At 42.3% G+C, this 23,230-nt stretch overlaps 2 protein-coding genes across 19 annotated transcripts in view; one reads left to right on the top strand and one right to left on the bottom strand.

The window, feature by feature from the left end:
- SDCCAG8 (serologically defined colon cancer antigen 8) overlaps positions 1 to 2,837 on the bottom strand; it is a 694,410-nt gene extending 691,573 nt beyond the window's left edge. For 5 of the 10 annotated variants that reach the window (XM_029593983.1, XM_029593988.1, XM_029593985.1 and 2 more), the window contains exons 1-2: positions 2,345 to 2,619; positions 1,517 to 1,603 (exon numbers count right to left, since the gene is read on the bottom strand). The gene's annotated coding sequence lies outside the window, so the exon portion shown is untranslated. Of the gene's footprint in view, positions 1 to 1,516; positions 1,604 to 1,729; positions 1,794 to 2,344; positions 2,620 to 2,700 lie in introns of those variants that run through there. The other 5 variants (XR_003855449.1, XM_029593980.1, XM_029593984.1 and 2 more) reach the window with 4 other exon arrangements.
- The window catches only part of CEP170 (centrosomal protein 170), a 350,277-nt gene continuing 329,846 nt past the window's right edge, over positions 2,800 to 23,230 (top strand). For all 9 annotated transcript variants that reach the window (XM_029593969.1, XM_029593972.1, XM_029593975.1 and 6 more), the window contains exon 1: positions 2,800 to 2,928. The gene's annotated coding sequence lies outside the window, so the exon portion shown is untranslated. The remainder of the gene's footprint in view (positions 2,929 to 23,230) is intronic.

The raw sequence follows: 23,230 nt of genomic DNA on the forward strand, positions 1-23,230 counted from the left end.
AGAGAGAGAGAGAGAGAGAGACTGTAATAGAGTGTATGTGAGAGAGAGAGAGGGAGCCTGAGCCTGTGATAGAGTGTATGTGAGAGAGAGAGAGAGAGAGAGATGGAGCCTGTATTAGAGTGTGTGTGTGTGAGTAAGAGAGAGAGAGAGCCTGTATTAGAGAGTGTGTGTGTGAGAGAGAGAGAGAGCCTGTATTAGAGAGTGTGTGTGTGAGAGAGAGAGAGAGCCTGTAATAGTGTATGTGTGAGAGAGAGAGAGAGAGAGAGAGACTGTAATAGAGTGTATGTGAGAGAGAGAGAGAGACTGTAATAGAGTGTATGTGAGAGAGAGAGAGAGAGATGGAGCCTGTATTAGAGTGTGTGTGTGTGAGTGAGAGAGAGAGAGAGCCTGTATTAGTGTGTCTGTGTGTGTGTGAGAGAGAGGGAGCCAGTATTAGAGTGTGTGTGTGTGTGTGTGTGTGTGTGAGAGAGGGGGAGCCAGTATTAGTGTGTGTGTGTGAGAGAGAGAGACTGTATTAGTGTGTGAGAGAGAGAGCCTGTATGAGAGTGTGTGTCTGTGCGACAGAGAGAGGGAGCCTGTATGAGAGTATGAGTGTGTGTATGTGTGTGTTCGAGAGAGAGAGAGAGAGAGGGAGGGAGCTTGTATGAGAGAGAGAGAGAGTGTGTGTGTGTGTGAGATAGAGAGGGGGAGCCTGTATGAGAGTGTGTGTGTGAGAGACAGAGAGAGGGGGGCATGTATGAGAGACTGTGTGTGAGAGACAGAGTGAGGGAGCCTTTATGAGAGAGTGTGTGTCAGAGACAGGGAGAGGGAGCCTGTATGAGCCTGTATGAGAGAGTGTGTGGGACAGAGTGAGAGGGAACCTGTATGAGGAGTGTGTGTGTGTGCATGTAAGAGAGAGGGCGCCTGGGTGAGGGGCAGTACTGAGAGATGAGTCAAACTCTGGGAGTGGAAACAGAGTGGAGAGAGTTGAGCCTAGAGAAGAAGGGGATAGTGCCAGGAGGAGGGCAAAGTAAAAGGAGACTGGCCAGGGTTGTAGGGAGAGACACTCTTACAGTGAACTGCTAAGGAAATTCTGCTAAAAATTATTAAAAGAAAAAAAAACCCTCAGCATCTTTAAGTAATAACTTTTTTTCTGTATTACATTTAAATTAAAGACTATCATGTATATATTGTGTTATTTTGACCAATACAAAGTATGCAGAATTTTGCCAAATTTTAAAGGTTTTGTGCCCATACTTTTACATTTGTTGTGCATAATTCCCTCAGGAGTAAAGCATGCATAGTATGCTAGCACATTGATTTGGAAAACACTGAAAAACTAAGTAATAGTGACGAGTTTAACCACACCGTACGACTCTGTACCTTGACAACAGCAAAGGCAATGGAATGTCCCAGTGGAAATACATGTCACAGATGATTTAGTTCAATCACATTTTCCATGCCAGCTGTCATTTGTTTCTGAAAACAAAGTGCACGACCCTGAGCATCTAGGGTTTCCAGGTGTAAATCACCTCACCTCTCAAACTTCGCTGATATTCTTCCAAACGCTCTTCTACATCTGAATCCCAAGACTCCTGCATGACGACTGCTCTGCAAAACGCGCCTGGAAATAATATAATAGCGTGGATATTGGACTTATATATATATTTTAAAAAACGACTTTATTTCAAACACCAAACTATTTTTTGATGTCACTCTTTGCAATGCTAACAATATCCCTTTAACTAACCCGCCGTCCCCACAACCAAAATCCTCCAACGTCTTTCCACAGTGCGGAAGTCCAGAGAAGAAGGGGGGGGGTTCCCCCCCCCCCCCCATAGCATTTCGGGAATTGTAGTTCATGGGCCTCAGGCACCAGCTGCGTAAAGCACTGTCAGCTACTTATATCTTCACTACAGATCCCATAACCCCCCCATCGCGGCAGGCACTGCAATTGGAGAGGCGGTAGCGAAGTTGCCCTCGCGCCGAGGGTGGACACCATTCAACGCCTGTTGCTAGCAAAACCGAAGATGAGACTTGCCGTCTCCGCCCCAAACCCTCGTCTGCTATTAAGGCTGAAAGCCAGCGTGTTCTGCCTATCTGGCTCCCTGGTCCTTCAAATAAGGGCTAGAGTCACTTTAGTGTATTAGTCAGTGGGTACAAAACGTGTTAGTAAATGGGGGTTGAGCGATTAAAGTATTTTTTTTATTGCAATAAAGGCAGAGCAGCCCTTTATCGAGCAGTCCTTTCCCTTAATACTATGATAGCGCTACAAGAGGCAAACAAATTCTGTCCCTGTACCATGAAAAGCGTTTTCTAGGTGCCGTACACAAAAGCTGTTTAAAGGCCGGCGTGGGCTACATACTCTGCTCGCAGGCGCTCTTCTCTGACACGTTGGCAGCCGCGTTTCCACAACAAACCACGAAAAGTCCAGCTCGTTTCTGTGTCAGTTCAAGCGTCTGCATCTAGCTGTTTATTCTTTCATAGGAATATATGATTCTTTCCCTTCTTGCCCCGGTAGTAGCACCAGACAAATTTGTTTCTCGGGCGTGCTTATGCATTATACATTCTCCACATCTGATATTTGTTTTTCGCCCCAAGCACCTTCCCCATTCCCCTTACAACTGGAAACCCCAACCGCTTTTACCCACCGCCCTCTCCTCCCGCCGCCGCCTCATTGTCTGGCCGCGCCTGCGCAGTGCCCTCGCTCCGTGCCGTTACCCGCGGGATGCCGCTTGCTCCCCGTGTGCTAGCGATAACGTTATTGCTGGGCAACGAGCGCGGGCACGGTTGTCGTAGCCTCCTCTTCGTCGTTACCCCTCCCCGCCCTCCTCCGGACGCGGCAGGAGAGAGACGGGCGAGGGCAGCCTGCTCTGGGCCGTGGAAAGCTCCGCGCCCCCCCGCCTCCACCCGGTAACGGCTGGGGCGCACGCTGTTCTGCTCCAGTGGGTAAGTGCTGAGGCGGGTCTGACCCGGCGCGCCGGGTAACAAAAATGAGCCGGTGGTGAATCGGGCTGGTATTTGTGATTTGGCTTTTCGGGATTTTTTTGGAGGGGAGGGAGGATGCGCACATTATATACGTGAATCGTCTCTTTCCCCCCCCCGCCTACGATTGTACGAGGTGATTATGTTTTAAAATTCGAGCAAACTGAGCCCTGGTGACAGTAGAGAGAGACGCAAAGACATGATGGGGGGGGGGGGTTCGTCTTTAGAAGCAGAAACCTTTTCTCTAAATCGGATCCACTGATTTCATTGGTCGTGCTGTTTTTATTAACGATATTTTGGGGGTAGCTTGCTCTTTTTTTTTTTTTTTTTTTTTACCGCTATGTATATCTGAGCTGGAAATTATTTATGTCTCCTCCTCCTCCTCCTCCTTTTGGTGATTTGATTTCGGGGGGATCAAGCTTTCTGACTTTTTCCTCTGTTGCCCTGGCTTTTGCATCTTTTTATTCCTACGATTTTAAATTTGAATTCCAGTTTTTCTTTTCTGCCTATGCAATCGAGTGGAGGCCAAGGAAGAATGATCATGACTATCGCGGCCCAGATTTCCATCAGATGATGCAGTCACCCCTTTCAGTTCATACAAACAGTTCATTATTCCTCTTATTTTAGCGGAAATAGAATGGACCAAAAAAAAAAAGCGATAACTGATAGAGAGGAAGTGTATTTGCCAACCTTGTGTTTTGTTTGTTTTTTACTAGTTGTGTTGGTCATTCTCACGATTTTCAAGAATTAAAACAGGTTTGGAATTTTGTAAAATGCATTAGGTTTTTTTTTTGTTTGTTTGTTTGTTTTTAACAGTTCTTGAATTTTGCATTGCATTTTTAAAATAAGCTTATCTTTGTTTCTAAAGCAAATGGAAGCTAATAAAAATGTGACAAAATTATAATGGAATTGCTAGGAAAAATGGATTGCTACTGTTGCAACAAAATTGAGAGTAACAAAGAAAACAAGCATTGTTTGTAGTGAAACTGATGGATTGTGAGGCGCGATTGACAGCCGAGGAAGAGGGTTGTGATCTCATCTTCTGCTGGAGCCGGATGCTGCTGTTTCTTCAGGGTGGAGGAAGTCTGGTCAGAAATGGATTTCCGTACATTTTAGTATTCATTAAATCTAGTCCATTCACTGAAATCGGACGCAGCTTCCTTTTTTTTTTTTAATGTCTGCCATCAGTTGTACTCGGCAGCAGAATATGTAGTAGATAGCCAGAGTAAACCACTACCTGTACTTCTCATAAACTATCATTTCATAATTGACAGTTTATAGTTAGCATCTCTTTAGGCTGTGTATGTTCCCTCCTTGCCAAAGCAGCCTTTGTATGCTTGAACTATTATTCCCACTCAATTACATGTAGTATTAGTATGTGATTTATTTTTTCAATTATCTATGACATTTATTTTATTTTATTTTATTTATTTATTTATTTATTTAACATTTTTATATACCGAGGTTCTAGAGACAGAATCACTAAGCACTTCGGTTTACATATAACTATTGAAATGACTGACTTGAGTCTTACATGGAACAGGAAATACAGAACTTGGATATACAATTAAACTCAAAATGACATAGAGCCTTTAAATAACAGAAATAGAAAATGAATGGTAATAAAACATGTAACAGGCCATTGTATGAGAAAAGAACAAAATGAGATATTATCTGTGGTTGTTTGATAATGAAAAATAAGAAAATTGCATACAGTGGTTAGGAAGAATAAGATCGAATTAGGCTGGTTCACAATATACTTAAATTACCCCATGGTCAAATTAGGAAAACAATAGTTCTTGGTATATTTTGTAAATTGCTATTATCTGTTCTAAGTTGCCTCTTCATTTTATAGCAATAAACCAAGTAAACCACTGTATTAAGCATTATTGCAAGAGGTTTATTTTCTGTTGAGTTCACTTATTTCACAGATGTTAAAATTCTGTGATCCCAGATAACTTTTATTTCATTGCTTGAGATGTCATAAAATTAACTTTGTTTTGACTCATTTTGCAGTGTAATACTTTCAAGTGGTGCAGTACACAGCTATCACAGTGGATTTTCACATGCATTTTGGAGGCAATGCAGAAAAACTGGGGGTGTGGCCTAGTGGTTAGAGCAGCAGACTGAGATCCAGGGAAGTCAACTTTCAAATCCCACTTCTCCCATTGATGCTCCTTGTGACCTTGGGCAAGTCACTTGACTATTGGCTCAGGTACTTATAAGAACATAAATGCCATTCTGGATCAGACAAAAAGTCCATCAAGCCTATAATGCTGTCCCCAACAGTGTCCAATACAGGTCACAAGTATTGAGTAGGATCCCAAAGAATAGATCCAGTCATTTCTGATAACTGGAGATAAGCAGTAGCTTTTCCAAGTCTACAATGCTGTTTATGGAGTTTTTCTCCAGCAATTTGTCTAAACCCCTTTTAACTGCTTTTACCACCTCCCCTGTCAACAAATTCCACAGTTTAATTTTGTGCTAAGTGAAAAAATACTTTCTCCAGTTTGTTTTGAATGTGCGTGTTCCCTAGTCTTAGTATTATTTGAAAGGGTAAGTAGCTATTCCCTATTTACCCATTTCCCTCCACGCTAGATTTTGTAGACATCTAGCATATCTCTTCTCCAGGCTGACAACCTCTAACTTGTTCACCCTATCCTCATAGGGGAGCCGTTCCATCCACTTTATCATTCTGGTCGCTCTTCTCTGTACCCTTTTTTAATTCTGTTATATCTTTTTTTGAGATGGGTGACTGTAGTCATGGTGCTGTTGCACATGAATCAATACAGAGGCAATATGATACCCTTGGGACCTTCATTTTCAGTTTCTATTTTATTTTTCCCAGGTATTCATTATAATGAACAAAAATGGAAGAAAAACACTGATAAATAGGAAAAATAAAACCTTAAACAAAGGTCCCTATATATCCTCTGTTTTATTTTCCATTTCTTTCTAGTAATACCTGATATTCTATTGCCTTTTTAACTGCTGCCGTGCATTAGGCCAAATACTTTGTTCACAATGATTCCTTTTCCTGTGTGGTGATGCCTAATTCATATCCCAGCATTGTGTACCTATAGTTGAGATTATTCTTCTTTAAATGCATCACTTTGCACTTCTCCACATTAAATTTAACCTATTTAGACACCCTGTTCCCCAGTCTTGCAATTCTTTTCAATGAGCTCATGATCTAATAACTTTTAATAATTTTCTGTCATCTGTGAATTTTATCACCTTACTCATCACTCCCTTTTCCAGATCATTTATAATATATTAAAAAGCACCAGTCCCAGTCATTTTCTCAGCACCAGCATCAGGCTCACCAATCTGTAGATTTCTGGATCGCTCCTAGAGCCCTTTTTAAAAAATAGGCATTATGTTGGCCATCCTTCAATCCTAAACTATCATAGCCAGTTTGAATGAGAAGTTAGAGATTATTAATAATAAATCTGCAATTTAATTTTTTAGTTCTTTCAGAACTCTGGGGTATATACCATCTAATTTGTTACTCTATAGTTTGTCAGCTTGCTCTATTACATCATGATTTGAGTAAGTTCCTCTGAATCATCACCTTGAAATAATTTTACCCTCCTGAGTAAACTTTTCTGTTTTTGTGCTGTGGCCTTGTCTTCCCTGAGTATCCTTTTTTCTCCCTTGATCATCTAGCGGTCCAACCAAATCCTCACAAGCTTCTTACTTTGACTATACTTGAAAAAGTTTTTATATTGAGATTTTGCCTCTCTGGGAAATTTCTTTTCAAATTCCCTTTTAGCCTGCCTTAGTAATGGTTTACAACTAACTTGCCAAGGTTTATGTGATTTTGTATTTTCTTGATTTGGATCCTTCCAGGTTTTGAAAGATGTCTTTTTTTTTTTGTGTTAATCGCCTCTTTCACTGCTCTCTTTAACCATTGCTACCAGTTGTCTAGTTTTCTTTCTTCCTTTTATAATGCATGGAATATATAGTCAGGGGCACCAGCTTGGATTGTACCCTAAGTCTGAGGCAGGGAGATTCCTGCTATACCTCACTTGTAACTTGCCTTGAGCATGGTTTGGGAAGGCGAGTAATGAAATCCAAATCCATGACAAAAGCATGTTTCATTTGGCATCCATATGACCGTTTGGAATATGCTTGACCAAACGAATGGATGTGTAATAGAAAACATTCTAAAGCTTGGCATTCCTTTGGGCTGATACTGATTAAGCTGGTTATCAAATTGTTTTTCTGTTTTGCCGCTGAATTTTAGACACCATTTGTTAATTTTTTTTCAGTAATTCATTTATTGTGGTAGAAATGTTCAGCAGATCTTACATTCCTTCAAAGCCTGTTATATATTGAACTGTTCATCATGAAAGTCTCTCAGGACAGATATCTTGCTAATCTCTTTAGAAATAAGAAAAATCAATTGCAGATATCTGCTTTAGGGAATATGTCAGAGGCATACCTCAGTTTTCTTCCATTTTGTTATAGAACGGTTCATTATGTTTTTTTTGTGTGACAGACTGTGAAATAAATTAAAAGATTTAAAAGTAAGATGCTACTGTCCATTTTTTTTTTTTTTTTACAGGGAAACAAGTTTCACTTTTGAAGCACACTGAAAAGGAAGGACAGGAGTTTAAAAAAAATAACTGTAACAATTTCTACTGACTGTGCAAGTCTTTCAAATTGTAACCAACTCGTGGCTAAGTGTTTTCAAAAGTTAAGATTTTGATACATCCAGAAGGCAGAGTGGTTTGCAGTTGAAAAGACCTGAACATCAGCAAGCATAATTCTAAACCTTTAATACTAACTAGATCCTTAGGAGGAGAATCATTAAATAATGTCTATTGCATATACTGTATTATAGTAAATTATCTACTGGTGGTGAATATCAAGTCTGTATTTGGCTTATGTCAAGATCCAGCCTTTGACAAGCTATTTATGGCAATTTGTGTTCATGCACTGGAATTTCAGAATAAGGCTGAACTACATATAGCTGTGCTTGGTATAGGAAGAAAGAACGAGTGTAGTGCCAGCATTGGGTGGTTATAAAAATATGACTGGTCCATAGCCAACTGAGTTTTGAAAAGCAAGTAGTTAAGAGATGTTACGAAGTGGAGGGATAAAAGTGGACTGAGTGTAAACTATATCTTGGAAAGTGCTTCTTCCCATTCTTCCCTGCTTTTTTCATCTAGTCCTCTGCTCCAGTCAGTATGCCAACATGGCTCTGGTACATTTGCAAGCCAGAGGAGCAGCAGCTATCTTCTCTCCATTCATTGATTGCATTGGATCTGTGGTGTGCTTGAATTCTGCTGTCCCCTCTGCACATCAGACTTATACCTTACTCCCCTTGGTGCATATAGTACTATGGTTTGAGCCATAGGGCCAGTCCGAAATGTATTTAAGAACAGTTCCGTCATGTTTCTTAATCCGCGGGTTTCAACCGATATGTCGCCAAACACATGCAGGTGTGTCACCATGCTTCCTGGTCTCCCACTAACCTAACTGCTGTGAGAGAGAGAGAGATTGAGAATGTGTATACTTTTTATTTATTTTTTTAATGCATAGATGCCATGCTATCCTGGGTCCTAGGCAGCTTACTTTTATGATTGTTTTTAATTTGTAACAAATGTTAAAGACCGTTGTATACAAACAAAAGACCTCAGAATCTCATCTTCATTTTCAGTGATGAGATTGCCATAAATTTTAGACCAGGTTGAGTGGATTGAGTGCTAATTATTATATTTCAATTCTTAGTAGAATGCTTATCTGAATAAACGAGCTTTAAGTTGTTTTCTAAACGTTGCAGCACTTTCTTGCTTTCTCAGGGCTAATGGCAACTGATTCCATAATTGTAGACCTGCTACTGAGAGTAATTTATCAAGGATTTCCAAAAGGCAAATCATTTTGTGGCTTTGAATGTCCAGGAAACATTGATTTTCAGAATTTAGGCTCCATGATGGTTGGTAAATTTTCAAGAATACTTATATATAACTAGGCAGTGTCATTCATAGCATTATACAGCATGTACAAGATTTTGAAATGAATGCACTGTTTACTGGAGAGCCAATGCTCAAATGTTTTGGACCCAATTAGTATTCTTGCAGCTGATTTTTGAATCATCTGTAAAGATTTTAAAACATAATGTGGTAATCCTGGATAGAATTACAGTAATTGATGCTTGTTATCACAGGAGCCTGGAGTGTGTTGTGGAAATCGGAGAGATCTAAGTAGGATTTAAGCTTATGAAACATTCGTAATTTCCAGTATGATAAGAACATAAGAACATGCCATACTGGGTCAGACCAAGGGTCCATCAAGCCCAGCATCCTGTTTCCAACAGTGGCCAATCCAGGCCATAAGAACCTGGCAAATACCCAAAAACTAAGTCTGTTCCATGTTACTGTTGCTAGTAATAGCAGTGGCTATTTTTTCTAAGTCAACTTAATAGCAAGTAATGGACTTCTCCTCCAAGAACTTATCCAATCCTTTTTTAAACAAAGCTACACTATCTTCACTAACCACATCCTCTGGCAACAAATTCCAGAGTTTAATTGTGCGTTGAGTGAAAAAGAACTTTCTCCGATTAGTTTTAAATGTGCCCCATGCTAACTTCATGGAGTGCCCCCTAGTCTTTCTATTATCTGAAAGAGTAAATAATTGATTCACATTAACCCATTCTAGACCTGTCATTATTTTAAACACCTCTATCATATCCCCCCCTCAGCTGTCTCTTCTCCATGCTGAAAAGTCCTAACCTCTTTAGTCTTTCCACATAGGGGAGCTGTTCCATTCCCTTTATCATTTTGGTTGCCCTTCTCTGTACCTTCTCCATCGCAACTATATCTTTTTTGAGATGTGGCAACCAGAATTGTACACGGTATTCAAGGTGCGGTCTCACCATGGAGTGTGTGTGTGTGTGTGTGTGTGAGAGGAGAGGGAGGGTGAAGATGAGAGAGCAAGCAAGGGGTGAGCCAGAGGGTATGAAAGAGAGCATGAGAGGTGAGAGAGTGGGGGGGGGGGAGCCTATATGAGGAGATTGTGAAGGAGTGTGTATGTGTGTGAGAGATTGGGAGCTCTTGTGTATGGAAAAGGGATCGGGTATATGTGAGGGTGCTAGCCTGTGTGAAGGGATTGTGTATGTGTGAGACAGAGCTTGTGTGAAGGGGTGCATGAGAGAGCAACATAGCTTGCGTGAGGATGTATGTGTGAGAGAAAGGGAGCTTGTGTGGGTGTGTATGCGTGAGGGAACCTGTATTGAGGGGATGTGTGTGTCCGGGCGAGCGAGGGATCCTGTATGAGGGGATGTGTATGTATACTAGAGAGAGGGAGCATGTGTGTGAGAGAGGGAGGGGGCAGTACTGAGAACGGGGCAAACTCTGGGACTGGCAATAGTGGAAGAGGTGAAGGGGAAAGATACCGGCAGGTGGAGGAGTTGGGGCCAGAGAGGGCAAAGTGGCCAGGGGAGTAGGGAGATCAAGTGGAAGGGAATTCTTACAGTGAATTTCTAGGGAAATTCTGCTCAAAATATTTAAAATTCTGCATCTCTAAGTAATAACTTTTTTCTGTGTTATTTTGACCAATATAAAGTTTGCAGAATTTTAAGTTTTTGTGCGCAGAATTTCTCCAGGAGTATAAGTGGTTTTAGGTTGCAGTTTCAAATGTCTTCTCAGTGGTTTAGAAGGAATGGTGTGCCAACACTAGTCAAAGTTATTTGATCATAGCTCTGAGGATAAAGTTGTAGTTTCTTTATTTCATTGTTTTGACACATTGGTAAATTAACAGCTGAAATGCTGTTTTTTAAAGCTCTCATTTGTGCAGTGTAAGGTTAGAAGTACATTTAGTTGCACATAGTTTCACTCATGATTATATAATTTGCTTACCCATGCTTTGCCAAAATGTTAATTACCATAGGGTAGGTTTCCTTAATATTGATACAACTAAAAAAGATATTCGTGTGGTCATTTTGTGACCACTCTCTCTTTGTGCACAAATGGGGCCTCATCAAATCTCAAACAGAGAGAATTAGAATACATTTTGGTTAAAGGTTTATGGCCAGGAGGATTGTTTGTTTTTGATATTGACACATGTTGTTATCATATACACTTTAAATCTGAGCTGTTTTGAGGATTGTGCCCATGGTTCTTTGATTATTTATTTTATTTATTTATTTAAGTTTTTTTATATACCAACATTCAAGAGGGTAGTCCCATCATGCTGGTTCACAAGAAACAGGGGTGCAATTATAATAAACTTTACAATTTGAACAATCGTGCAGAAAAGCAGTTACATGTAACAAGGAAATAAAAACTTGGAGTAAGAAGGAAAATGAAGATCAGATAATTATATATATATATATAATAACATTGTAAGAGGTGGCTATTAATGCTATTACTAGCGAAGTGTGTTGATTGATGGGAGTTAAATACTGTTGGAGTTAGGAAAGGCCTGCGTGAACAGCCACGTCTTAAGTCTTTTCTTTAATGTTGAGATGCTGGGTTCCATTCTAAGATCCGGGGGAATGGAGTTCCATAAAGTTGGACCGGCTGTGGAGAAGGCCCGATCTCTAAGTGTAATGTGTCTGGTAGTTTTGGCTGGAGGTACTTGAAGTGATCCTTTGTAAGCATCTCTTGTCGGTCTTGTTGAGTTGTGCAATCGGAGGGGGATATGGAGATCAATTGGGGCTAATTGATGGATGTTTTTGAAAATGGTGAGAATGGCCTTGTAGATTATTCTGAAGTGGATGGGCAGCCAGTGGAGGCCCATCAGGATAGGGGTTATGTGTTCTCTTCTCCTGGTGTTAGTGATTGTGGGTGGACATGTAGAGAGGTAATGTTTTGTTTTGTTTTGTTCTATCTTGCCATCTTGACTTGTAGAATGGTGGAATATTTATTTATTTATTTATTTTAAGTTTTTCTATACCGGCATTCACAATAGATATCGCATCATGTCGGTTTACAATTAACAAGTGGATAGGTAACAAAAAAGGTAAAAACTAATATTTATCTTAATAATAATAATAATAATAATAATCGTAGTAATAATAATAAAACATTAAACCAGAGAAGGCTAAGGTATGCAGTTACAATAAAACAAGGGAGTAATACAACTTGCAGAATAGAAAAGAAGCAGGGGATTAAATTGAAATATAAATTTTAAAAATTAAATTATTGCTTTTTACCATTTGTGCTCCATTATGAATATTGTTTATTAAAGACATGGTTCATGCTGCACAGATTTAAAAAGCAGAAAGCTCTGTGAAATTAGTTGTGGTTACCTATCAATGAAAACAGATCACAGATTGGCTTGTATCACAGCCATTTGCCTCTTCATTTTTACTCCCTTATATCTCTTACTTTTTTGGGTGACTTTACCATTAGCATTGTGATCCTGATGGATCATGGCTGATAGAAGCTTTACTCTCTAAGGGACAGATGTACTAAATTTTTTCTTCATAGACACAAAATGGGAAAAACTACTACTACACATTTCTGTAAAACAACTAGACATAAACAATGCCATACATGTATATGTAAGAGACAATCCCTGCTCTATAGAGCTTACAGTCTAGTACCTAGAATCCTAAAATAGGATAATGGTTTTCCACTATGATGATTGTAGTAGCTTTTATAAAGGCATAAATGTCAAACTGGTACAGGAGACTTTCCTGCCCCAGTTGGGTCTAGGGTTGGAAATAATTTATCTGTGTCCTTTGCAGTACTTTTTTTTTTTTTTTTTTGGTACGTGGGGACTCTCCTTGCCCACGTTTGCTTCTGTTCTTTTGAATCATTAATGGATCTGCAGTACTTGATCTCTCATAGGCTCTTATGGTTTGCATAGTCTAATTCTGCACAGTATTTTCAGTAAAATCTTCCTGTTTATACCTTTGTTTAATTTTTAAAAGAAGGACCAGGTGAAAATTCATAGTGCAGCTTCCTCTTTTATGTAATACTAACCTGCTGTAGTTGGAATTACCAATGTACTAAGATGCACGTTTTTTTGAACATGCGCACATCCACTTCTCCTGGGCCTTGATGCAATATGCATATGAGCTGCCACACTAAAAGGGACACACAGTGGATAATTTGTGCATCCCTAGCCTCTGCATCAGGCTCCCAGGAGAAATGGCTGTGTGTCTACAACAGCCTAGCCAGAGCTCCCACCCCACCTCCAAGCAGGGCTGTTCCCAATTGGTCCTTTTTACTGAAGTGTCAGTGAAAAGACCCATCCCCTTTCAGGACAGCCTTCTGAAAGGGAATGGGTCCTTTCACTATTAGCTCTATTAGCTGCGTGCAAGTTTGGATACGCTGATCCCCTTATTGCATCAGGGGTTATGGACGCGCATCCAAGCACTCGTTAATCTGTGTGGTAGGCTCAGAGCACGATATTGCATCAGCCCCTAGGGAGTGCATGTCCTGAGTACTGGATGCGACTCACCCTGAGTGTTGGAGCAGCAGTAATGGTGGAGTTCTGGCAGCCACATGCAGCAGCCAGACTAACTAACTGAGCCTGCTGCCCTCATCATACAGATTCCTCCCTTCTCCTGCACTTGTATGTAGAGGGAAGTGGCCCATTGTGACAAGCTCATGCATGTGTCTGCCCCCTCTCTCCCTTTGTTTTAAAATTTGGAAGACAGACTGGATAGCTTTCAGCGCTTCCCTAATTTGTTTTTGACCATACGAGTCTTCATTTCTGCATTGCCTGCCATGTGAAGGCTGGCGTGCCACACAACATATTGCTTAATTTAATGTAGGTGTGCTTTGGGCTTTGAAAGGTTGGGAAACACTAACCTAAATGAAAAGTCTACTTTGTATTTTCTACCTCTCCTTGAATCTCCAACAACTTTTATTTTCCTCTCTGTAGCGCAGAGATGTAAATTCAGTTGACAGGATTGGCCCATCTGCTTGAGGAAATTCTGTTGAGGTTCAGCTGCTGCAATTTGCACATGGTTGCTGTTGCACCACATTTATTAACAAATGTAAGCCAGTCAGGATTTCTCAGTTCTGACACCATTCTATTTACAAAGGGATCACCATAACTTTTCTTTTCTTTTTTTTTTTTTTGAGAATACTACTGTAAGTCAGGACTCTCTAAGCCTGAGCAGGGGAACCCCTTAGCCAGTCGAGCCATCAGGATATTCACAATTAATATGCATGTAATAAATCTGCATATGCTGGAGACTTTTCCGACAGCCCTGCAACCCAGCCCCTTTAGCCCTCACTCTTTTCTCCTTTTGCTTCTCCTTCATTCACTCCTGTGCGGCTCTTTCACTCTCCTCCCTGCATCCCTGCTGCTGCACTGTGGCTACTGCCCCTTCTGGGTCCTGGTTGAGGCTGAAAACATCATGGCCTTTCCCAGGCCTGAAGAGACTGCCTTCTGGCCTTTGGGCAAGAGGATTTTCAAAATCCTACTATTGGCCTTTCCTGCCTTCCATTTGTTTTCTTCTGCTTATTTTTGCCTGTCCACCTCATGTGTTTTGCATTTGCATTTTCTGAAAGTTTGTTTTTCTCTCTTTGCTGAATGTACAATGTGCGTTTAAATAGTATCAGATAAGAAAATATGTATTTTATAACTTCATAAAAAGTAACAATTTTGTGGTTTTTGTATTCATTTTCTAGAATTGATAATATTTGTCTTGAAATGTTCTTATTGCAATAGTTTTGCTTTCAACTTTGTAGTAAGACAGGGCTGAAGAAATCCTGAGCACCAGGTCTCCATGGCAACTAGAAATTTCTCATTGGTATCGCACAGCTCTTGGTGAGTTTGAGCCATGCGGAGCAGAAACTCCCATGCTGATCTTGCAAGAGCCACAGGGAAGCCCCCTGCCACACAGATGAGGAGAATGTTGCAGGGAAGAGACTGCATGGAGAATGGAGGAACCAGAGGCTGGACAGGCATAGGGGGATGGAGGCAGAGATGAGAAAAGGCAGATGATAAAGCACATAAAAGAAAAAAAGAAAAAGCAACTTTCCCAAAACAAGAACAAAAGTAAAAAAATGAAAAAAATTTCCTGATTTCTAAAAGTTTCAGCCGGCTCCTAAGTTTTCAAAATATTTTTCCAGCCCTGGCAGCAAATCATTTTGTGTATGACACATATTGATTGCTAAAAAAAAATGCACAGCACATTGCTTTATTGATAAAGGAAATGAATCTTTAGTTATTGGTTTTCAAATAGTATATAATACTTTATTTAAAACAGATTCTTAAAGCACGCCTTGAGAAAATTTTCTTTAAATCCAGAAGCCAGCCCAAAACCTTAACAGCCAGCAGCCGAGGCCTCCCCAATTATCCCCTATCCTATTGCCTCTCCAGAGGGGTGGGGTTAGATGGCCTCCCAGGTCTGCTACAGCTTCTTTAGAGCCTTATTTATATGAAGCTGTTTTTCCATTGTATGTATAGGAGAAAAGAAAGCTTAGTAAATCATGCCCTTAATAGTGCTGGCAGAAGCGTCCAGTCAACAGCTCCCTCCCCAAGTGCCCTATCTTAGGTGCCCTGGTGTTGGTGATATTTCCTAGTTCTTACTTAGTTTCGGGCCGATTCAGTAAAAACGCAGGAGAGCGGACGAAGCCCACCCTCCCGGCGCGTGCACCAGCGAGTGGCTGGTGCTCGTGATTCAGTATGTAAATTAGGTGGTACGGTAGAAACGGGCAAAAGGAGGTGCTAGGGACACTAGCGTGTCCCTAGCTCCTCCTTTTGACCCGGAGTGGCGGCTGTCAGCGGGTTTGACAGCCGACGCTCAATTTTGCTGGCGTCGGTTCTCGAGCCCGCTGACGGCCACAGGCTCGGAAACCGGACACCGGCAAAATTGAGCATCCGGTTTTCGGCCTGACAGCCGCCGGCCCAATTTAAAAATTTTTTTTTAACTTTTTACACCCTTCGGGACCTCCAACTTAATATCGCTATGATATTAAGTCGGAGGGTGCACAGAAAAGCAGTTTTTACTGCTTTTCTGTGCACTTTCCTGTTACCGGCAGAAACTAGCGCCTTCCTTTGGGTAGGCGCTAATTTCTTAGAGTAAAATGTGCAGCTTGGCTGCACATTTTACTTACTGTATCCCGCGCACATACCTAATAGGGCCCTCAACATGCATTTGCATGTTGAGGGCGCTATTAGGTGCCGCGGGTTGGACGTGCGTTTTCCGCCCCTTACTGAATAAGGGGTAAGGGAAAACGTGTGTCCAAGGGCAGGTTAACAGTGTGCTCCGTCGAAGCGCACTGTACTGTATCAGCCTGTTTGTTTGCCATAGTGTAGGGACTCTTTAGATTTCTTAGTACCTAAATGTGTCCCTTTTAGACAGTCACAGGATATATTTTGTGAAGTAAGGAGTTTTGTATGGTTCATTTGTAAAAGCACTCTTTAAGAAGGTTGCCAGAATGATTCTTCTGCACAAAGGAGGATGCCAGGCACAAGATGCTTGAGATCCTCCAATTTATGGAGCTTCCTAAGGAGATTGTGGTGGTCCCGGTGTACATGATCCTTAAGGAGTTGCTGTTGAGGATTTGGGACCACCCCCTCACAGTGCCTCCTGTTAAGAAGGCAGACGAGGGTCTACCATCTCCAGAAGGCTGCTAGATTTGATAAGCATCAGCTGCCTCATCTGTCGGTGGTAGTCAAATCCGCTCTCAAGAGGGCCAAGCACTTGGACCCATTCCTCGGCACCCCCGGGTAAGGAACACAGAGTGATGTATGCTCTTGGGAGGAAGGTGTTCCAAGGAACCATGCTTATTGCCTAGAGATGTGAATCGGAACTGAAGTCGGATCCGATTCTGGTTCCGATTCACATCTATAGAGATGTGAATCGGAACTGAAATCGGATCCGATTCTGGTTCCGATTCACATCTCTATTATTGCCTGCATCGCTGCCTACCAACTCTACATGAGCCAATACTCGGGGATCTCTGGAAGCAGTTGCAGGAGGTGGCTGAGCAGCTGCCTCAACAGGAGGAAGATACCCTCAGGTTGCTGGTGCACAAGGGTCTAGCGTTCAGGAAACACAAAGTCTGTGTGGCCTACGATGTTTTCGAGATGGCATCAAGGGTCTCTAAAGCGGGAATTGGTGTCTGCAGAATGGCATGGCTGTAGGCTTCAGATCTCAGACCAGAGGTACAGGAATGACTCGCTGACGTGCCATGCACTGGAGAGAATCTCTTCGGAGATATGATGAGGGACACTGTGGCCCAACTCCAGAACCATCATGAAACCCTCCAACAACTTACCACAGTACCCCGGATCCATCCTCCTCCTCCAGGAGACTGTTGTTGCCGAGGTTGAGGAAGTCTTTCTTTTACCAAAGGAAGTACTAGCCTCCATCTCCTTGTTCACGTCAACACCATCAGAGCTCCTGTGGTCATTCCAGGCAGCAGAGAGCTCTCAAGCCCCAGCTATCGCCTCCGTCAACTCAGGAGATGGAATTTTGACTGGGCTGTAGGACTGTAAGCCTGTTGCCCATACCCGGGATAACAAATCCTCTGATCAGGGACAGGCTGCAGTTCTTTGCGAACCTGTGGCCCAGTGTAACATTGGGCCAGTTCATTTTGTCAATATTCCACCAGGGATGCCCATTAAATCTATTGGGTGTCCCGCCAAATTGATCTCCTTGGCCATTTTGGGGGCTGGTAGCGCATCAGGAGGTACTGCAAGCGGAACTCTCCTCGCTCTTAATGGCCAGAGCAGTCAAGCCCAAACCACCAGGGCAGAGATTCTACTCCAAGTACTTCCTGATTCCAGAGAGGACTCTGTCCGATCCTAGACCTGCGGGCCTTGAACAAGTTTCTAAGAAAAGAAAAGTTCAAGATGGTTTCTTTGGGCACCTTGATCCCTCTTTTTGCAAAAATGGGACTGGCTATGCTCCCTCGACTTAAAGGACATATACACACATGTTGAGATCTTCCCCAGTCACAAGAAGTATCTCTGATTTGTGGTGGGAAAACCGGGTGTTGCCATTCAGGCTCGAGTCTGCCCCACTGGTCTTCACAAAATGTCTGGCCATGTTGGAAGCTTCCCTCTGCAGGCTGGGAGTGTATGTTTTCCCATATCTGGATGATTGGCTGGTCAAGAGCACATCTCAGGCAGGGGCCACCAGGTGCTGGAGTCAGTAGGGTTCATTCTCAACTACCCAAAATCTCATCTCAGTCCATCATCTCAGTTGGACTTCATCAGAGCCCTGTTAAACATGGCTCAGGCCAAGGCCTTTCTGCTGAGTCAAAGGGCTGTCACCTCTGTGACCATTGTGGTAGAAGTTCAACAGAACCAGCAGGTATCAGCCTGGCACGTGTTGAGGCTGTTGGGCCACATGTCTACGACCATCCATGTCACTCCCTTGGCACATTTTCAGTTGTGCAGAGCCCAGTGGACCCTGAGGTCACAGTGGTGCCAAGCCCCTCAGAGCCTCCAGGATTGCAACCGAGTCACCCCGTCTCTCAGGGACTCCTTGTCCTGGTGGCGGATACTTTCTAATCTGGAATGGGGATTACTTTTCACAGTCTCCCTACTCAAATTGTGCTAACCATGGATGCATCTACACTGGGGTGGGGAGCTCATGTAGATGGGCTCAGCACCCAGGGCCTGTGATCCGCTCAGGAAAGTTCTTGTCAAATCAATTTCCTGGAGCTCTGGGCAATCAGGTATGTGCTATGACAGCAAGCAGGGACGCAGCGGATTGTACCTCCTGTGTCAGGAAGCGGTCCAGGTCAGGTCATGGGCCCTTTCTCATGGGATGGTGCTCAGGGCCATCTACCTGGCTGGGGCAGAAAACGTCTTAGGAGTTTACCACCCAGGAAAGAGATCTAGGCATCATAGTTGATAATACATTGAAATAGTCACCCAGTGTGCATACAGAATGTTAGGAATTATTAATAAGTGAATGGAAAATAAAATGGAGGATGTCATAATGCCTCTGTATCGCTCCATGGTGAGACCGCACTTTGAATACTGTGTGCTATTCTGGTCACCACATCTCAAAAAGGATATAGCTGCACTGGAGAAAGTGCAGAGAAGAGCAACCAAAATAAGGGGCATGGAACAGCTGCCCTATGAGGAAAGGCTAAAGAATTTAGGGCTGTTCAGTTTGAAGGAGACAACTGAAGGGGGGGATATGATAGAAATCTAAAAAATAATGAAAGGACTTGAACAAGTTAATATAAATTGGTTATCTACTCTCTCAGATAATAGAAGGACCAGGTGGCATACCATGAAGTTAGCAAGTAGCTCATTTAAAACAAATCAAAGAAAATTCTTTTTCACTTCCTAGAGGATAAATCCATAAACTGCTATGAAGGTAATTAATAAGCAATAGTAGCTTGTGACTTATCTAATGTTTGGGTACTTGCCAGATACTTGTGACTTGGATTGGCCACTGTTGGAAATAGGATACTGGGCTTGATGGACCCTTGGTTTGACCCAGTATGGCATATCTTATGTTCTTATAGCAGCGGACAGGCTGAGTCAAGCCTACAGACCCCACTAGTGGTCCCTGGACCAGAGGGTAGTGAATTGGAAATTCCACCTCTGAGGAAGCAGGACGTAGATCTGTTTGTGACGCCTTGCAACAGGCAGGTATCTTGGTTCTGCTCCTTGCCAGGTCAAATGGCAAACCAGCCTCAGAAGCCCTGGCCCATCACTGGAGCAAGGATCTTCTGTACGCATATCCTTTGATTCCCTTAGTGGTGAAGACTCTCTTGATGATTTGTGAAAACAGAGGGACTATGATCCTTGTAGCCTCTCATTGGCCAAGACAGGTCTGGTTTCCACTCATGCAGGTGTTGTCTATTCGGAAACCAATCAGTCTGTGGTCTTCCACAGATCTCATCACGCAAGATCAAGGCAGGCTGCGGCATCCCAACCTCCAGGCCCTGTCGTTCACAGCCTGGATATTGAGCGGTTAATAATGCAGCCGCTTGATCTTTCTGAGGATGTGTCTCAGGTCGTGGGTGCTTCTAGGAAGCCTTCCACTACAAAGTCCTATGGACTAAAGTGGAGGAGCTTTTCCATGTTTTGTGAGCAAAAGGTCCTAGATCTGTTCTTCTGCCCCACACAAAAAACTGCTTGATTTATCTGCTATACCTTTTGGAGGCTGGCTTAAAAACCAGCTCCATCAGAGTTCATCTTAGTGCAACTGGCTCATACCACCACAGTGTAGTTGGTATACTCATCTCTGTACAGCTGTATAGTTGTTCGTTTCATGTAGGGCTTGCTTCAGTTGAGTCCTCCTGCTGTGAAGGTACAGAGAAGGGCTACCAAAATGATAAGGGGAATGGAATAGCTCCCCTATGAGGAAAGACTAAAGAGGTTAGGACTTTTAAGCTTGGAGAAGAGACGACTGAGGGGGGATATGATAGAGGTGTTTAAAATCATGAGAGGTCTAGAACGGGTAGATGTGAATCGGTTATTTACTCTTTCGGATAATAGAAAGACTAGGGGGCACTCCTTGAAGTTAGCACGTGACACATTTAAAACTAATCGGAGAAAGTTCTTTTTTACTCAACGCACAATTAAACTCTGGAATTTGTTGCCAGAGGATGTGGTTAGTGCAGTTAGTATAGCTGTGTTTAAAAAAGGATTGGATAAGTTCTTGGAGGAGAAGTCCATTACCTGCTATTAAGTTCACTTAGAGAATAGCCACTGCCATTAGCAATGATAACATGAAATAGACTTAGTTTTTGGGTAATTGCCAGGTTCTTATGGCCTGGATTGGCCACTGTTGGAAACAGGATGCTGGGCTTGATGGACCCTTGGTCTGACCCAGTATGGCATTTTCTTATGTTCTTATGTTCTGTGTCTTGGGACCTCAATGTGTAGTTAGCGCAGCTGATGAAGTCTCCTTTTGAGCCACTATGCACTGTTAACCTGAAGTACCTGACCTGGAAGGTCATGTTTTTAGTGGCGGTCACTTCATGTGAAGGGTCCGTGAGCTACAGGCCTTAGTGACTTATCCATCTTTACACTAAGTTTTATCATGAGAGGGTTGTCTAACATATGCACCGGACCCTAACTTCCTGCCTAAGGTGGTGATGGATTCTCCATCTTAACCAGTCATTAGTCCTGCCAATTTTCTTTTTCAGACCTCTTTCGCATGAAGGTGAAAGAGCACTGCACAGTTTGGACTGAAAGTGAGCCTTAGCCTTCTATCTGGAGTGGAAAGAAGCCCATAGACAGTCCACCTAACATTTTGTTTTGTTTGATAAGAATAGGTTGGGTGTTGCCTTTGCGAAACAAACAATATCCAGTTGCCTAGCAGATTACATCTCCTTCTGTTATTCCCAGGCGAGAGTGCGTCTTGGGGTCATGTCAAGGCTAATTTTGTCAGAGCCGTGGCGGTGTCGGTGGCCCACTTGCGAGCAGTTCCCGTGGAGGAGTTCTCTCCACACATTCACATCACATTACTGTCTGGATAGGAATGGCCGATGCAATAGTAGTGTTGGCCAGTCTGTCCTCCGGAACCTGTTTGAGGTGTAGAATCCAGCTCTTTTTATCTTTTTTTTTTTTAAATGTTTTATCTTGTTTATGATTCTTAAATGACATGTATGTTAATCATATGTTTATATATACTTATACACATATGGTTACTGTAAACCGTTTTGATCGACATTGTCTGTCTGAAAAGCGGTATAGAAACATTTTTAAATAAATAAACTTTCCCAACCTAGGGCCCATTGTTTGGGTTCAGGCTGTCTCCCCCCTTTGTTACCAACAGAAACGTTTTTGTGCACGTTGGCATCTGGTTAGGTGCTGTTGGTCTCCTTTTGTGTTAGGGAGCAGCCTGTAGCTAGGGATTCCCCCATGTGTGAGGACTACCAGCCTGCTTGTCCTCTGAGAAAGCAGAGTTGCTTACCTGTAACAGGTGTTCACCTAGGACAGCAGGATGTTAGTCCTCACGAAATCCACCTCCCACCCTATGGAGTTGGGTTTCTCCTATTTTTTATTTTATCGTTATTCTATGTTACCAGACTGAAGAGGGACCTCGCGTGGTATAGGGCATGGTGGGCATGCTCATTGTGCCTAGTCAAAGTTTTCCGCATTGGTCTCCATCTGATGATGTCACACTTGTGAGGACTAACATCTTGCTGTCCTCGGAGAACACCTGTTTACAGGTAAGCAACTCTCCTTGCTTTTCTAGAAGGTATCTGGAAACTACACAGCAGTCTGCTGTGATTTTCTTCAAGGGAGAAGGCATGTCATTCTGACTCTTGTAGTCAGTGTGACCTGGTGCCAAAAATGTGCTATGCCACTGGGGATAAAAGGAGTCTGTACCCACACCGTACTCAAACTAGAGGAAGAGGCGAGGAGAGCTATTGGATTTTCATAAGGAATATAGGAGCTCTCCAAATCTTCTCATTAGGAGATCCTGCAGTATAAAAGCAAAGGGATCCTATAGGTTTGGCTTTGACTCTGTAAATAGAAGAAGCAGGTTCATCACAAAGTAAAAGCGCTGTTTTGCCAAATTACACAAAAAAAACCCCAGTTCTTCAGTTGAGACAAAGTTTTCTATTGCAACACCATCCAGAGTGTGGAAGGTGATTTGTCAAAAACCCAGGTGTGTAAACGCCAAGAGTCTAGAAGTGAATCTTCCCCCACCCCTGCTCAGAAACATATCTGCACCTGCAGCCTTCCCTTTACAGTGAGGGTATGGCGAGGGGAGTACACCAATCTGCAGAATTAAATCTACTCCTAACATTGTCCCGTGTGATATATTATATTTTATGTAAGAGAAATAAAAGGTGCCTTGATGTAACTGTTTTACTGTTATATAGTGAAAATCAACATTTGCTGAAAAAATGGGTTCTTTGATAAAATGCTAATGTATTGGTTAATTCACTTTAAAAAAAAAAACCTGTTTTGTTTTGCCATGCATTGAATCTAGAAAGCAATTGCCAGAGTTGCTACCTGACTTGTAAGTTAAATTTCATCCTTTAAGAAAACGTTAATGCAAACTTTTCAGTAAGTAATCTTCCTGTCTTACAGAGTGCTTTCCTTGTGATATGTTTGATGTTGCATGCCAAAATTACTTTTTTTTTTTTTTAAGGAAAGTGCTGGGAAGATATATTTAAAAAAAAATGTGATAAATGCAAAGCACAAAGGATCCCATTTCCTGAAGAAACAATGCTTGTTTCTGGCAAAAGGCCTTAAGACCCAAGTTGACTGAATGTATTTCTTCTTTACAGGCTTTAGAGCATGAGAATCCTGAAAGAAAGGAGCAGGTTTATTCTTCCAGGATTGTAATTCTGATAAGTACCGGTGATATGTGAATCATATGTAAATCTTTGAGCAAAAGAATGAAGGTGCCCTT

Source organism: Rhinatrema bivittatum, chromosome 3 (assembly GCF_901001135.1).
Source record: "Rhinatrema bivittatum chromosome 3, aRhiBiv1.1, whole genome shotgun sequence".
Classification (NCBI taxonomy): Eukaryota; Metazoa; Chordata; class Amphibia; order Gymnophiona; family Rhinatrematidae; genus Rhinatrema; species Rhinatrema bivittatum.